General features: G+C 40.2%; 1 non-coding gene across 1 annotated transcript; it reads right to left on the minus strand.

The window, feature by feature from the left end:
- Nucleotides 1-16962: 16962 nt before the first annotated feature.
- Nucleotides 16963-17069, minus strand: LOC138379251 (U6 spliceosomal RNA). Its single transcript, XR_011232033.1, has one exon. It is a non-coding gene; the product is annotated as a U6 spliceosomal RNA (small nuclear RNA).
- Between the last annotated feature and the right edge of the window lie 817 nt (nt 17070-17886).

Genomic DNA, 17886 nt, shown 5'->3' on the forward strand with positions numbered 1-17886 from the left:
AGCGGAAGCTTTCCTAGGGTCTTGTTCCCGCCCTCCTCTGGGTGCCCCTCAAAGGGAAATCCCGCCTCTTGTGAAGCCCTTGCCCGACCCCACCCCCGCCTTTTCTTTAAGATTTGACAGTGATTTTATTAACGTGATGCTGTACATCACTTTAGGTAAAGGACCTAGCCACCAATAAATTAAAAATACCTGAAAGAAGCCGGGTGCGGTGGCTCTCACCTGTAACCCTAGCACTTTGGGAGGCGGGGGCGGGAGGATCGCTTGAGCTCAGCCCCCGTCTCTACAAAAATTAGAAAAATTAGCCGGGCGTGGTGATGCATGACGCCTATCTGTAGTCCCAGCTACTCGGGAGGCTGAGGCAGGAGGATCGCTTGAGCCCAGGACTCTGAGGTTGCAGTGAGCTATTGATCGCACTACTGCACTCTACCAGGGGCGACAGAGTGAGACCCTGTCTCAAAAAACAACAACAAAAAACAAACCAACCAACAAACAACAACAACAATAACAACAACAAAAACTGAAAGGAAAGAATGAATTAAACAAAAAAAGTTTCATTAAAAAACCAAAAACATAGAAAGTACACAGAAAAAAATATATTAAAAAAAAAAAAAACCCCAAAAACAAACCATGCTGGTGAAGCACCAGAAACATTCAAATAAGTTTTAAATGCACTATAACACTCACCAATCTGAGAGTGAGAGATGGTATTTCAGTGTGGTTTTAATTTTTTTTTCTCATTTTGATAGGAGTAAATGATTTTCCTGCTGTAAGAAAATATTTTCAGCCAGGGATCTTTTTTTTCTTTCCTAATTTAATGACCTTTATTGAGATAACATTATCTATCTCTCAGTATGACGCACCCATTTTCAGGATACAATTCAGTGAGTTTTGACAAATGTTCACAACCTTGTAACCACCACCACCACAAACAAGATATGGAACATTTCCATTGCCTCCCAAAGGCTCCTTTATGTCCCATCACAAACCTCACCCCCACCCCAGGCAACCACTGATTGGATTTCTGACACTAGATTATATTTGTTTTTTGTAGAGTTTCATTCAAATGGAATGGGACAGTATGTTCTCTTTTGTGCCTGGCTTCTTTCACTCAGCATAATGCTTTTGAGATTCGTCCAAGTTGTTTTGTGTATTAGTATTTTTTCCCTTTTATTGATGAGTAAAATTCCATAGTGTGAATATACCACAATTTGTTTATCCATTCTCTTAGTGTAGTTTTACTTTATGTTTCTCTTTATTATGAGTGAGATTGAACATCTTATATGTTTAACTATAAAGGCTATGTTAACTTTTTTTCTTTTTCTTTTCTTTTTTTTCTTTCTTTTTTTTTTTTAGAAACAGGGTCTTGCTTTGTTGCCCAGGCTAGAACTCCTGGGCTTAAGCAATCCTCCCACCTCAGCCTCCCTGGCAGCTGGGATTGCAAGTGAAAGTCACCATGCCCAGCGAATTGTTTAATTTTTCATACAGATGGGTGTGGGGGTGAGATATCTCACTAGGTTGCCCAGGCTGGTCTCCAACTCATGGCCTCCAGGATCTTCTTGCCTTGGCATCCCAAGTGCTGGTATTATAGGCATGAGCCACCACACCTGGCCTTTTTAAAAATGTGTATTGTCTGTTCACATCTTTTGCCTGTTCGTTCTATTTGGTTTTTTGGTCTTCCCCCCCCCCCACCAATGCTCAAGAGTTCTTTGTATTAGGGATATTAACACTTTATTGTAACATATGTTGCAAATATTTTCTCCCACATTGTCAGGCATCTTTTGACCATGTTTATGACCCTAGGAGCTAGGAAATGTGTGTATGTATGCTAGCCCATGTATACACACACATATGTACTTATTTCTTTATCTATTCATCTATATGTATTTTAAGATAAACATGAATTCATACTGATATTCCAGTACTACATGCTTCATTCTAGCCTTCCCTTCTTGCTTATCTGTAACCTCCCATTGCAACAGTCAAAAACCTGGTTTCCACGATCCACCACCAAGTTATTTAATTGTTCAATCCCAGTATACATGTATAGCAGTATACATTGTTACTGAACAGAATTGTTAACCCATACACCCACAACTCTACCAGAGTTAAATGCTTTTGTACGGTTCCTTTTGTCCTTAGCCTTGGAGTTTCCAATCAAAGCACCATTTTCTAAAGTAACTTAGGTCAGCACATCTTCCTCCACCTCCTTCAGTGAGGTTATGTTATACATTTGTAATATAGTTCGATTATGTTGTCACAATCTCCATTCTATACTGGATCCCCTGACCTCCTGGTTGATTTTTTAAAAAATTTTTGCTTGCGGCCGGGCGCGGTGGCTCACGCCTGTAATCCTAGCACTCTGGGAGGCCGAGGCGGGTGGATTGCTCAAGGTCAAGAGTTCGAGACCAGCCTGAGCGAGACCCCGTCTCTACTAAAAATAGAAAGACATTATATGGACACCTAAAAATCTATATAGAAAAAATTAGCCGGGCATAGTGGCGCATGCCTGTAGTCCCAGCTACTCGGGAGGCTGAGGCAGTAGGATCGCTTAAGCCCAGGAGTTTGAGGTTGCTGTGAGCTAAGCTGACGCCACAGCACTCACTCTAGCCTGGGCAACAAAGTGAGACTCTGTCTCAACAAAAAAAAAAAAAAAAATTTTGCTTGCATTAAGATGCATTTTTGGCCGGGCGCGGTGGCTCACGCCTGTAATCCTAGCACTTGGGAGGCTGAGGCGGGTGGATTATTTGAGTTCAGGGGTTCGAGACCAGCCTGAGCAAGAGCAAGACCCCGTCTCTACTAAAAATAGAAAGAAATTATATGGACAGCTAAAAATATATATAGAAAAAATTAGCTGGGCATGGTGGTGCATGCCTGTAGTCCCAGCTAGTCGGGAGGCTGAGGCAGAAGGATCGCTTAAGCCCAGGAGTTTGAGGTTGCTGTGAGCTAGGCTGATGCCACGGCACTCCAGCCCAGGCAACAGAGCGAGACTCTGTCTCCAAAAAAAAAAAAAAAGAAAAAAAAAGATGCATTTTTTTTTATACTGTAAAGATCTATGTGGTTTGACAAATGCACTTTAAAGTTTTCTTCACATGGGTTTTCTGTGTTCACATTTCTCCTTAGGTTCCTTCCTGAGTATATTATTTTCTTTGTTGCTATTGTAAGTGAGGTTTTCTCTATCATTATGTCCTCTAACTGGTTATTGTTTGTATATACAAAGGCCATTGATTTCTCTGTGTTAATTTTGTATCCTTCTACTTTACTGAATACTTTTTTGTTAGAGTCAGTTTTATCATAGAGTCTCTAGGATTTTCCAGGCACAGAAATCATATCATATGAAAATAGAGTTATCTTTATTTCTTCTTTTCCAGTCAGTTAAACTGCCTCTAATTGATTTCTTTTATCTCCTTAGCATTTTCCACTAACAAGGACCAGGGCCCTTTGGAGAAATGGCTGATTCCAGGGCTGGGGCAGGGAAAGTACAAGATTTGCCTGAAACATCTTGTTTTACCACCCATTGAATGAATTTGAATAAGAAAAGAATCCATGAGTCCAAAGTGACCTAAATAAATAAATAGAGGAGAAGGGAAAACTCTTCCTTACAAAGGAATGCCAACTAATAAATGTAGAAGAAATGATAGAATTAGAAAATCACAGCCAGGCATGATGAGTCGACTCATGCTTGTAATCTCAGCACTTTGGGAGGCCAAGGCAGGAGGATCGCTTGAGGCCAAGAGTTCCGCCTGCAAGACCAGCCTGCAAAACATAGTGAGATCCTGTCTCTACAAAATTATTTTGAAAAAACTAGCTGGCTGTGGTGGCATGCACCTGTAGTCCCAGCTATTCAGGAGACTGAGGCAGGAGAATCACTTGAGGTCAGGGGTTTGAGACTGTAGTGTGCTATGATCAGTTGTGCCTGTGAATAGCCACTGCACACCAGCCTGGGCAACATAGCAAGACCCCATACCTAAATTGCATAAAATAAAATAAAATAGTAAAGTAAAATAAAATACAACATATAATCCTGGATAGAATCCTATACCATAAAATTTTTTTTATATTTTACTATAAAAGACATCACTGGGACAACTGCGAAAACTTTGAATAATGTCTGTAAAATAGATAAGAGGATTGTATCACTATTAATTTCCTGATTTTGCTAATGATAATCCGGTTATGTAATACAATGTCTTTATATATATATCTTTGTACAGAAAAGACTGAGACTGTTCCCTTTAGAAAGATCTGGCCGGGTGCAGTGGCTCACACCTGTAATCCTAGCACTCTGGGAGGCCGAGGTGGGAGGATTGCTCGAGGTCAGGAGTTCAAGACCAGCCTGAGCAAGAGCGAGACCCCCGTCTCTACTAAAAATAGAAAAAAAATAATAGCCAGACAACTAAAAATGGAAACAAAAAAAAATTAGCCAGGCATGGTGGCTTGCATCTGTAGTCCCAGCTATTCAGGAGGCTGAGGCAGGAGGATCGCTTGAGCCCAGGAGTTTGAGGTTGCTGTGAGCTAGGCTGACGCCATGGCACTCTAGCCTGGGCAACAGAGTGAGACTCTGTTTCAAAAAAAAAAAAGTTATCTATTTCTTCCTGAGTGGGCACTGGTATTTTGTGTTTTTCAAGGAATTTGTTGTCAGAAGTATTGGCATGAAGTTGTTCATAGTATTCCCGTTTATCCTTTTTAAAAATTGTGATAAAATATGCATAACATAAAATGTATCATTTTATGTACCATTTTATCATTTTTGTAACTGTATAATTCAGAGGCATTAAGTACATTCACAATGTTGTGTAACCATCACCACTATTTCCAGAACTTTTTCATCATCACAAACAGAAACTCTGTACCTATTAAGCAATAACTCCTCATTCTCCTCCACCCCCATCCCCTGGTAACCTCTATTCTACTTTCTGTCTCTATGCATTTACCTATTCTAGAGATCACATGTAAGCGGAATCATACAATATTTGTCCTGTGTCTGGCTTATTTCACTTAGCATGTTTTCAAGGTTCATACTGAGTTGACCTGTCAGTCTCCAGGCAGTAAGCTGGGCAATCATAAAGCTCATCTTGTTTGTTTCTCATCTCTCAGAGATCACTTTCCTTCTTTGTCTGATGTCCAATACCTTGAGATTTGTTGTTTCATATTATTTTTATTTATCTCGATTTTTATTTGTTTCAGGCAGGAGGGCAAATTAGATTCCTATTATTCCCTCTTAGTTGGAAGTGGAAATCTCCTTATTGCTTTGTTAATCTGGTAGGTTATTTTTAATTTTTTTTTTTTGTGGAGACAGTCTTGCTATATTGTTCAGGCTGGTCTCGAACTCCTGGCCTTAAGAGATCCTCCTGTCTCCATCTCCCAAAGTGCTAGCATTAAAGGCGTGAGCCACCATGCCTCACCCAATGTGGTAGTTTTATCAATTACTGAGCACAGGATGTTAAAATCTCAATCATGATTGTGGATTTGTCTATTTCTGTTGGGTTTTGTGTCATGTATTGTGAAATGCTGTTGTTAGGTATCTCACACATTTATGTTTGTGTTCCTGATAAATTAACCCTTTTATCATTATGAAATGTCCCTCTATCTCTGGTAGAGGGTCTTAAAAGTCTATTTTGTTGTTATTAATATAGCTATTCCAGCTTTCTTAAGCTTAGTGTGTGAATGGTATATATTTTTCTATGCTATAACTTCCAAACTGTGTCTTTATACTTAATGTATTTCTCCTTTACATACCATATAAGCTGGGTCTAGTGCCATGCCAAGCCATATTGGAGCCTGAGACAGAAGGAAAACTGTGTGTCCCTATATACATGTTTTATGTAATTTTTAATGGTTAATTTTTTCTTAGAACGTTAGTCATTGAAAAAATATTAACAAATTGTGATGTAGGTGTATTAAGATTCATATTTTATTTATTTATTTATTTTTGAGAGAGTTTTATTCTGTCGCCCGGGCTAGAGTGCCATGGCATCAGTCTAGATCACAGCATCCTCCAATTCCTGGGCTAAAGCCGCCTGCCTCAGCCACCCCAGTAGCTGAGACTACTGGTGTGAGCCACCATGCCTGGCCAAAACTCATATTATTTTAAGTTTAAATATTTTATTTATACCGCAAACCCAGAATTTATTATAATTTTACTTTCCTTACTTTAATAGAAGCAAATTCATCAGCTGTACTTTCAAAATGTATTTCTTTGCTTAGCTCATTTTCAGTTGAGAGAATTGCCATGTTTGACAATTTCTCTTGACCAAGTGATGATCTGAAATAATTTTTAATTAACTTCAGCTTACAGGAACTTCTTTGGCAGGACACCACTGTGACTCGTATTGTTAAAACATTATCAGAGCCACTTCCAAAGTTGAGTAAGATTTCACTAAGCAGCCAGGCATGGTGGCTCACACCTGTTAATCCCAGCACTTTGGGAAGCCGAAGCAGGAGAATCACTTGAGGTCAGAAGTTTGAGATCAGCTTGGGCAAGATAGCTAGACCCCATCTCTACAAAAAACAAAACAAAAAAATTAGCCAGATATGGTGGTACAGGCCTGTAGTCCCAGCTACTCAGGAGGCTAAGGTGGGAGGATTGCTTGAGCCTAGGAATTGGAGGCTGAAGCGAGCTATGATCAGGCCATGGCACTCCACAGTGAGACACTGTCTCTTAAAAAAAGGATTTCACTAAGGAAAATTCATAAATCAGTCTAAGATGATCCAAACACAATGCTGAATTTATATTATAAATCATTGAAAGTACATCTGCTTAGGCTGGGCTCGGTGGCTCACACCTATAATCCTAGGACTCTGGCTGGCTGAGGTGGGAGGATCGCTCGAGGTCAGGAGTTCGAGACCAGCCTGAGCAAGAGCGAGACCCCGTCTCTACTAAAAATAGAAAGAAATTATATGGACAGCTAAAAATATATATACAAAAAAATTAGCCAGGCATGGTAGTGCATGCCTGTAGTCCCAGCTACTCGGGAGGCTGAGGCAGAAGGATCGCTTGAGCCCAGGAGTTTGAGGTTTCTGTGAGCTAGGCTGACGCCACGGCACTCTAGCCCGGGCAAGAGAGTGAGATTCTGTCTAAAAAAAAAAAGTACATCTGCTTAAAACTATTTCAGATAAGTTTTTACAGGATTTTAATCATCAGACTATTTAAGAGCCAAGTCAGTGGCTAGTGGCTGCCTCTTGTAAACCAGATGTATTTGTAGAAGGTATTTCTTCTCTGGTTAAAAATCCAAAATGTATTCAGATACATTTTGGTTAATTTTTCATGTCTCCATTTTATTTTATTTTATTTTATTTATTTATTTTTATTTATTTATTTTTTTTTTGAGACAGAGTCTCACTCTGTTGCCCAGGCTAGAGTGAGTGCCGTGGTGTCAGCCTAGCTCACAGCAACCTCAAACTCCTGAGCTCAAGCGATCCTCCTGTCTCAGCCTCCCGAGTAGCTGGGACTACAGGCATGCACCACCATGCCCGGCTAATTTTTTCTATATATGCTTTTAGCTGTCCATATAATTTCTTTCTATTTTTAGTAGAGATGGGGTCTTGCTCTTGCTCAGGCTGGTCTCGAACTCCTGAGCTCAAATGATCCACCCACCTCGGCCTCCCAGAGTGCTAGGATTACAGGCGTGAGCCACCACGCCCGGCCTCATGTCTCCATTTTAAATGTGAAATTAGAGTGTCTACATTCTCTTTAGTTTCTGTTTGACATGCACTCTTCCCATAATAATTGATACTCTTAATCAGAGGTTCATACATTTCCAATTTCTTTACTGTTCTTTTTCGTTTATTTTAAAATTCAAGAAGTTTATTTATATTTTGTGCTAAAGTTGTACATTCACCAAAATTTCTTTCAATCCCACTACTGGCTATATATCTAAAAGTATCCAAACGAGGATCTCAAAGAGATCCATTCATTGCAGCATTATTCACAATTGCCAAGAAGTGGAAGCAACCCTAATGTCCATTGATGAATGAATAAACAAAATATGGTATAGACTGGGTGCAGTGACTCGTGCCTGTACTCCTAGCACTCTGGGAGGCTGAGGCAGGAAGATTGCTTGAGTTCAGGAGGTCAAGACCAGCCTGAGTAAGAGTGATACCATGTCTCTATTAAAAATATAAAAATTAGCTGGGCGTTGTGGTGTGCACCTGTAGTCCCAGCTACTCAGGAGTCTGAGGCAGGAGGATCACTTGAGCCCAGGAGTTTGAGGTTGCTGTGAGCTAGGCTGACGCCAGGGCACTCTAGCCTGGCCAACAGAATGAGACCCTATCTCAAAAAAACAAAAAACCCATCTGCTTGTTGAATTCATAAATATATGTGTCATTTGTACAGTACTACAAAAGGTTATCATAAGTGCATTCACAGAGCCAGCATTTTTGCATATTAAATTAAGATAATGAGCTGAGCAAGACACAAATTTAGCATAATATTTTTTATGGGAAATAATTTGTGCACCCTTGTACATACCTGCCATATTTGCTCCATCTCCATCCATAAGCATTTTTATGTCAATATCATCTTTTTCTAAAGTATTAATAATTTCATAAATAAGACTATATCCAGCCTTTTCTTTTTTGTTTTTTTTTTTTTTTTTTTTTTTTTGAGACAGAGTCTCACTCTGTCGCCCAGGCTAGAGTGAGTGCCGTGGCGTCAGCCTAGCTCACAGCAACCTCAAACTCCTGGGCTCAAGCAATCCTCCTGTCTCAGCCTCCCGAGTAGCTGGGACTACAGGCATGCACCACCATGCCCGGCTAATTTTTTTCTATATATATTTTTAGCTGTCCATATAATTTCTTTCTATTTTTAGTAGAGATGGGGTCTCGCTCTTGCTCAGGCTGGTCTCGAACTCCTGAGCTCAAACGATCCGCCCACCTCGGCCTCCCAGAGTGCTAGGATTACAGGCGTGAGCCACCGCGCCCGGCCCAGCCTTTTCTTTTTTTTATTATTTTTTTATTTTTTTGAGACAGAGTCTCACTCTGTGCCTGGGCTAGAGTGCTGTGACGTCAGCCCAGCTCACAGCAAGTTCAAACTCCTGGGCTTAAGCGATCCTTCTGCTTCAGCCTCCCGAGTAGCTGGGACTACAGGCATGCACCACCATGCCCGGCTAATTTTTTCTATATATTTTAGTTGTTTGGCTAATTTCTTTCTATTTTTAGTAGAGACGGGGTCTCGCTCTTGCTCAGGCTGGTCTCGAACTCCTGAGCTCAAACGATCCGCCCACCTCGGCCTCCCAGAGTGCTAGGATCACAGGCGTGAGTCACCGAGCCCGGGCCCAGTCTTTTCTTTTGTTTCAATAAAAACAATAAATCTTTCATCTGTTGTTCTGACATTATTCCTAATGTGGTCTTAAAACATTTTAAATTTTATCATTATTTTGGAGACAGGATCTCGCTATGTAGCCCAGGCTGGAGTGTAGTGGCTATTCAGAGGCTCGATCATAGCTCACCACAGCCTTGAACTCCTGGGCTCAAGCTAATCCTCCTGCCTCAGCCCCCCAAATAGCTGGGACTAGAGGCATGTGCCACCCCATCCAGCTCCTAATATGAACATATCTAATAATCTGACACATTTCCTCATGATGGGTTACATCTGTTGTACAATCAGAAACTAAAGAAAAATATTTTGCTTCTTTTACTCTCAATAGTATTAATATTTCAGTTTCACATGATTTCTCAGTAGCATTATAAATTCATTTTATTTTTATTTTTTTTTATTTATTTATTTTTTTTGAGACAGAGTCTCACTCTGTTGCCCGGGCTAGAGTGAGTGCCGTGGCATCAGTCTAGCTCACAGCAACCTCAAACTGCTGGGCTTAAGCGATCCTACTGCCTCAGCCTCCCGAGTAGCTGGGACTACAGGCATGCGCCACCATGCCCGGCTAATTTTTTGTATATATATATTTTAGTTGTCCATATAATTTCTTTCTATTTTTAGTAGAGACGGGGTCTCACTCTTGCTCAGGCTGGTCTCGAACTCCTGACCTCGAGCGATCCACCCACCTCGGCCTCCCAGAGTGCTAGGATTACAGGCGTGAGCCACCACGCCCGGCCTATAAATTCATTTTAAATTTTATTAGACAAATAAGACACAGATCCATTTTTATGATTAGCTGTATGATTATATTGACATTATAATGACCTAGAGGTTCAACTAAATTTAGAACCATTATCACATTTGGACTTCCAGTAACTTCTTGTGATCCTCTAGGAGGTAAATTGCTTTTGGAACAAAACTTAACATCTAGGCTGGGTGAAGTGGCTCACGCCTGTAATCCTAGCACTCTGGGAGGCCGAGGCAGGTGGATCATTTGAGCTCAGGAGTTCGAGACCAGCGTGAGCAAGAGCGAGACTCCGTCTCTACTAAAAATAGAAAGAAAATTAGCTGGACAACTAAAAAATATATAGAAAAAATTAGCTGGGCATGGTGGCACATGCCTGTAGTCCCAGCTACTTGGGAGGCTGAGGCAGAAGGATTAGTTTGAGCCCAGGGATTTGAGGTTGCTGTGAGCTAGGCTGACTCCATGGAGCTCTAGCACAGGCAACAGAGTGAGACTCTGTCTCAAAACAAACAAGCAAACAAAGAAAACAAAACAAAACAAATAAAAACTTAACATCTGAAGTCACTCAGAAGAAACACTCCACCATTTTTGTCTCTCTGATTTTATTGCCTTCTACAAAGCATCGTCTATTAAACTATTAGTTTGAATATTTTTAAAGAACACTTCCATTTTAGAAAAGCATCACAGTGAAAAATGGAATTAAGTTGCAAATACTTGATTCTTTTGTATTACTGCTAGAAAGTACATGGAAAATAATAGACAAGGATCCTTTGAAATAAATGAGACAGTCATGATGAATCAACTTAACCAAAAAATGTTGATTTTTTAAAAAACAGTCTTTTGAAAATCTTGACCATCACGTGAAATAGGTTCTGTAAAATCTGCTTCTTGTGCATGTTCAGATGCGTATTCTTTGAAAACAATTTTTCTTTTGTCCAAAATTGGCAGTCATTGTATTCAAGGCATGATTTATAAAAATTTAAAAAAGCAAAAAAAAAAAAAAAAAATTAAAAAAGCAATTGTCGGCCGGGTGCGGTGGCTCACGCCTGTAATCCTAGCACTCTGGGAGGCCGAGGTGGGCGGATCGTTTGAGCTCAGGAGTTCGAGACCAGCCTGAGCAAGAGCGAGACCCCATCTCTACTAAAAATAGAAAGAAATTATATGGACAGCTAAAAATATATATAGAAAAAAAAAATTAGCCGGGCCTGGTGGTGCATGCCTGTAGTCCCAGCTACTCGGGAGGCTGAGACAGGAGGATCGCTTGAGCTCAGGAGTTTGAGGTTGCTGTGAGCTAGGCTGATGCCATGGCACTCACTCTAGCCTGGGCAACAGAGTGAGACTCTGTCTCAAAAAAAAAAAAAAAAAAAAAAAAAAGCAATTGTCAGTCAAGAAGGTAGATTATTAAAATTTATTTCAAATGGCATTTTCTTAATTTCTTGATCACACTCAATGTTACTAGTAACTGAAATTTTGAACATTTCCCTTTCTTGAATTTTCCTGCATACTTTGAAGAAGATGGTTTAGTTAACTCTGAATTTGATGGTAATGCTGTTCTAATGTCAATGTTAGAAACTCAGTCATTTTCAGTAGCTGGAATACCAGGTTTTTATAGCAAAAATTGTAACTGCGCCCTATAATTTTGATTCACTTCTGTGCATATTTTCTTTTTTTCCTGAACATTGTACCACTTGGCTTTTTAGATGTCATATTTGTCTAAAATTTTTAGTATAAATTTAAAATATATTTATTTTTCATTAATACAATATTTAGAGTAAATAGAAGAATAGAGAAGATTTGTATAGATTTTGATATTTAACAATAAAACAAGTGTATTGGTACTGATTAGCTATATCAATTGAAAAACAATAAAGCAGGTATGCATAACAATTTGCATCAAAAACTTAAAAATCAGGCCCAGCACAGTGGCTCACACCTGTAATTCCAGCACTTTGGGAGGCCAAGTTGGGAGGATCCCTTGAGTCTAGGAGTTGGAGGGTGCAGTGAGCTATGATCATGCCATTGCATTCCAGCCTGGGCAACAGAGGGAGATCCTATCCCTAAATAAAATAAAATAAATTTTTTAAATTTTTATTTATTTATTTATTTTAATTTCAAAATATTATGGGGGTACAAACGTTGAGGTTACATATATTGCCTTTGAACTGCCTGAGTCAGAGCTACAAGCCTGCCCATCCCCAGAGAGTGCATACCACACCCATTGGGTGTGAATTTACCCAAATCAAAAATTATAAAACAGCAGAAAATTATGTGCCAGGTTTGCAGACAAATTTAGTGAAAGATAAGCAGTCAAAAAATAATTTTTTTATAAAAGAATTTAATAATAGTGAACTACTTGTCATAGTTTTAAGTGAATAAAGCATAAACATTCCTGGTAATTTTCCTGGTTTAAAAAAAAATTTCAGGCCGGGCGAGGTGGCTCATGCTGGTAATCCTAAAATTCTGGGAGGCTGAGGTGGGAGGATTGCTTGAGTTCAAGAGTTCAAGACCAGTCTGAGCAAGAGTGAGATCCCCATCTCTACTAAAAATAGAAGAAAATTAGCTGGGTGTTGTGGCACGCACCCATAGTCCCAGCTACTTGAGAGGCTGAGGCAGTAGGATCCCTTGAGCCCAGGAGTTTGAGGTTGCAGTGAGCTAGGCTGACACCACTGTACTCTACCCAGGGGGACAAAGTGAGACTCTGTATCAAAAAAAAAATTCTATAAAATGTTTGATCAAATTTTATTGGACAGGCGTGGTGGCTCATGCCTGAAATCCTTGCACTCTGGGAGGCCGAGGCAGGAGGATCACTTGAGGTCAGGAGTTGGAGACCAGCCTGAGCAAGAGCGAGACCTGTCTCTACTAAAAGTATAAAATAAATAAATAATTTTATTGTGAAAAGTCAAATATATTAATAACATTTGTATTACTTACCTAAGTGCTCTTAATAATGTTTCTTTAGCTCACACAAACATGTCTTTGTAATAAAATAAAACTTTCCCTTTTACCCTGCAGTACTGTAAACTGCAGCTATAAACAATGAAACAAATTTGTCAACTTCCTTCAGTACGGAATAATGGCAATCAGAAGAAATTACAAGTGAGGGATTTTTTTTCACATCATCAAGCCTGCCCCTCCCCTCCACTTTCACAATTCTCGGGATATTGCAAACTTAGGATATAATCCTGTCTTTATGTAAAATTCTGATATTTGTGCATCATGGATTGCATTGCATTAATTTTTTCAATGTTGCAATAAAATATTATTTACTTTGATTACTGAATTTTTTGGTGCCCCCTTAAATTTTATACCAAAGGCTAGTCCCTAGCTTGCCTCACCCTAATCCTGGCTCTGGTTGGGTCTTGTTTTTTGATTTTCCAGTCTGAAATCCTTGCCTTTTAATTGAATCTTTTACTCCATTTACATTTTATGGAATTATTGATATGGTCAGATTAAGCTCTGTCACATGGTTATTTGTTTTCTATTTGTTTCTTCGGTTTTTGATTGTTCCCCCTTTCCCACCTTCTTTTGAGTTAAATATATTTTATTTTTATTTATTTATTTTTTTTTTTTGAGACAGAGTCTCACTCTGTTGCCCAGGCTAGAGTGAGTGCCGTGGCGTCAGCCTAGCTCACAGCAACCTCAAACTCCTGAGCTCAAGCGATCCTCCTGTCTCAGCCTCCCAAGTAGCTGGGACTACAGGCATGCACCACCATGCCCGGCTAATTTTTTCTATATATATTTTTAGCTGTCCATATAATTTCTTTCTATTTTTTTTTTTTTAGTAGAGATGGGGTCTCGCTCTTGCTCAGGCTGGTCACGAACTCCTGAGCTCAAACGATCCGCCCACCTCGGCCTCCCAGAGTGCTAGGATTACAGGCGTGAGCCACCGCGCCCGGCCGAAAATATATTTTAATATTCAATTTTTATTCTTCTATTGGCTTTTCAGCTGTACCTGTTTTCATTATTTTCTTTAGAGGTTGCCCTGGTGATCACAAAATGCATCCTTAACTATTAATAATCACAGTCAGGCCGGGCGCGGTGGCTCACGCCTGTAATCCTAGCACTCGGGGAGGCCGAGGTGGGTGGATCGTTTGAGCTCAGGAGTTCGAGGCCAGCCTGAGCAAGAGCGAGACCCCATCTCTACTAAAAATAGAAAGAAATTATATGGACAGCTAAAAATATATATAGAAAAAATTAGCCGGGCATGGTGGCGCGTGCCTGTAGTCCCAGCTACTTGGGAGGCTGAGACAGGAGGATCGCTTGAGCTCAGGAGTTTGAGGTTGCTGTGAGCTAGGCTGATGCCACGGCACTCACTCTAGCCTGGGGAACAGAGTGAGACTCTGTCTCAAAAAAAAAAAAAAAAAATCACAGTCGGCTGTGCGTGGTGGCTCACGCCTGTAATCCTGGCACTCTGGGAGGCCAAGGTGGGAAGATTGCTTGACCTCAGGAGTTTGAGACTAGCCTGAGCAAGAGTGAGACCCCATCTCTACCAAAAAAATATAAAGAAATTTGGCTAGGCAACTAAGAATATTTAAAAAAATTAGCCAGGTGTAGTGGTGCACGCCTGTAGTCCCAGCTACTCAGGAGGCTGAGGCAGGAGAATCGCTTGAGCCCAGGAGTTTGAGGTTGCTGTGAGCTAGGCTGACGCCAGGGCACTCTAGCCCGGGCAACAGAGCAAGCCTCTTACTGAAAAAAGAAAAAAAAAAAGAGAGAGAAAAAAAATAATCACAGTCAAATTAAAGTTAATTTTGCACCGTTTCATGTAAGGTGGAAAAACCTTGCAACAGTGTTTTCATTTACCAAATACTGTCCTTTGTGTTATTGTTATGTATATTATATCTACATAGATTATAAATCCCATGATACAGCTTGATTCTTTTGAGGCATGTTTTTGGATATTTTGGGGGGGATCTACAGTAATCCTTACTTTAGGACTGAATGGCCTTTCTGGGATCTCTGTTTCTCAGTGGATATTGGGTTAGGACTCTCCACTGAGGCTGTTCAAAATTCTTGTAGAACTGTGCAACCCCTGGAATCTCCATTCAGTTCACATACGCCCAGGACTGTTCCCTTCCCGGTCTTGCAGCATCTCACTCTAAACCTGCACAGCTTAGTGTTTGGCCAAAATACTAAGCTGCATTTTGTACTAAGTGAAAGACCTAAAGTAACGCCTATGGTGATTTTTGGAACTCCACCTCTACAAAGTTCCTTTCTCTCCAGTACCATGCCTGATAGACTGAAGTCTCAGCTAACCTCAAAATCTGACTGCTCCCTCCCCAGCTCAGCTGTATTGCTATTCTCTGCCTAGGTTGCACTTTCCTGCAGGGAGAGCCTAAAACTGACCCAGGCAGAAAGAAGGAACAATCATAGGGCTTACTACTTGCTTCCCCTCATTCAGAGGTGATCACAATCCAGTACAGCTGGATATAAAAGACACTGAGAAACCTTGATAAACATGTCTCTATAATGCCACCAGCTTCAGTCTCATGGCAAGAATAAAAAAGCCATAATTGACAGATGGAGACAAATATGACTGTATTTGCTTAAATATACCAGTCTTCCTTGTCTTTTGTGACTTTGGCACTTTTGAAGAATACCGGTTTAAGTATTTTGTAGAATGTCCCTCAATTTGGGTTTCTCTGATACTTTCTCATGGTTGCACTGAGGTTATGGGTTTTGGGGAAAGAATACCACAAAAGCGAGATGCCATTCTCCTTGCATCATATCAGAGGGTGTATGATAACATTATGTCTTATTACTGATGATGTTAACATTTATCTCTTGGTTAAGGTGGTGTCTGCCAGGATTTTCCACTGTAAGTTTACTATTTTTCACTTTCCAGACTCTTTTTTTCTTCTCTAAGACCCACAAAGGCATATCCATACTCTTTTCATTAGAAGCAATCCCGAAGTCCAGCTCACATTCAAGAGCAGGAAGAGAATTAAGCTCCATCTCTTGGAGAAATGAGAATCCAATATTTAGTATATATTTTGGGGGTAATACTTTTAAGGCTCTGCAACTATTGTGTTTCACCTTAAAGTTTTGCTCGCTAGTTTTAGCATTTAGTGGATCTTGCCTGCCATAATTATTACTGTGGTATTCGAATGGGAATTTTCTACTTCCCTCATTTCTTCTGTATTTATTATTTGGAATTATTTCTCCAGTATGTATGTATGTATGCATGTATGTATGTATGTATTTATTTGAGATAGGGTCTTGCTATGTTGCCCAGGCTGGAGTGTAGAGGATATTCACAGGCATGATCAGAGCACACTACCTACAGCCTCAAAATACCAGGCTCAAGGAATCCTCCTGCCTCAGCCTCCCAAGTAGCTGGTGCTGTAAGCACCACTGCACCTGGCTCTTAGCATTTACTTATTTATTCAATCATATCACTTATTTATAAGTATGGAATCATGGATGTTTATTTTTTGGACTATAATTCAATACTACCATTTTTGTTCAAATTGTTCCAGCTTTGGCCATTGGGAGCTCTTTCAGGTTGGCTTCTGTAGCCTTATGATATGCTCTCATTTTTTTTCCAGTTACTTCCTTACTTTCTAACACTGTAGGATGATCCAGGCTCATGTTGTATTTCTCTGCTCCTGCCTTAAAATCAGCTATTTCCCTAGGAGCCCTGGTTACTTTTATTGAAGAATGGCATTTAGAAATACTAGATGTGTTCGTTGTTTTCGGAATAGCACAATTTCTAGGCCTTCTTAGTGGAGAGACTGAGAGAAACTGTCAGCAGAGACCAAGAAGATACGACAACTAAATGTAATGTGGTCTCTGTGCTAGGTAGTTTCTAAGATGCCCTCCCACCAGTACTCCCTGCCTACTATATTTATGGCCTTTTATAATCCTCTCCCCTTCAGTAACGTGATTCTTTTCTTTTCTTTCTTTTTTTTTTTTTTTACGCTTCATGAATTTGCGTGTCATCCTTGCGCAGGGGCCATGCTAATCTTCTCTGTATCCTTCCAATTTTAGTATATGTGCTGCCGAAGTGAGCACAGTAATGTGATTCTAACCAGAAGAATGCCTCAACATTGAGGGGATATCACTTCTATGATTAGATTAAGAGACGTTACCTCCATTTTGCTAGCCAACTCTCTCTCTTGCTGGCTTTGATGAAGCAAACTACCATGCTGTGAACTGCCTCTCAGAAACGGACACACAGCAATGGTGGAGGGCACCTCTGGCTGACGGCCACCAAGGAACTGGGGCCTTCCGTTCAACAGGCTGCAGAGAACTGAATCCTGCCAACAACCACAGGAACACGGAACACATCCTTCCCCAGTCGCACGTTCAGAGGAATCCTCAATCCTGCCCGACTCTTTCCTTAGTTGTGCCCTCATGAGACACTGAAGTTGGGGACCAGCTGAGCCCAGCTTGGACTCCTGACTCACAAAACCTGACAGATAATGAATATGTTTTGTTTGTAGCCTCTAAGACTGTGGTAATTTGTTAGACAGGAATAGATAATTAATACAGTGTCCTTATTTGAATCCTAGAACAGAAAAGACATTACCGGAAAAACCAGTGAAATCCAAATAAAGTCCAAAGTTGAGTTAATAGTATTCTACCAATGTAATTTTCTTAGCATTGAGAAATGTACCATGGTTTTATAAAGATATTAACATTAACGGGAGGTGGGTGATGGGTATAGAAGCTCTCTCTAATGGCTTTCCAACTATTCTGTAAATCTACTTCAGAATAGAAACTTAAAAAAAAAAAACACCAATTACAGATTCCTTTGTTCCTTCTCCACTCCTACTGCTTCATTTGACCAGCCTTAAAAAAAAAATTCTGTGGCTGGGCATGGTGGTTC

The sequence above is a fragment of the Eulemur rufifrons genome, chromosome 30 (genome assembly GCF_041146395.1).
Source record: "Eulemur rufifrons isolate Redbay chromosome 30, OSU_ERuf_1, whole genome shotgun sequence".
Lineage (NCBI taxonomy): Eukaryota > Metazoa > Chordata > Mammalia > Primates > Lemuridae > Eulemur > Eulemur rufifrons.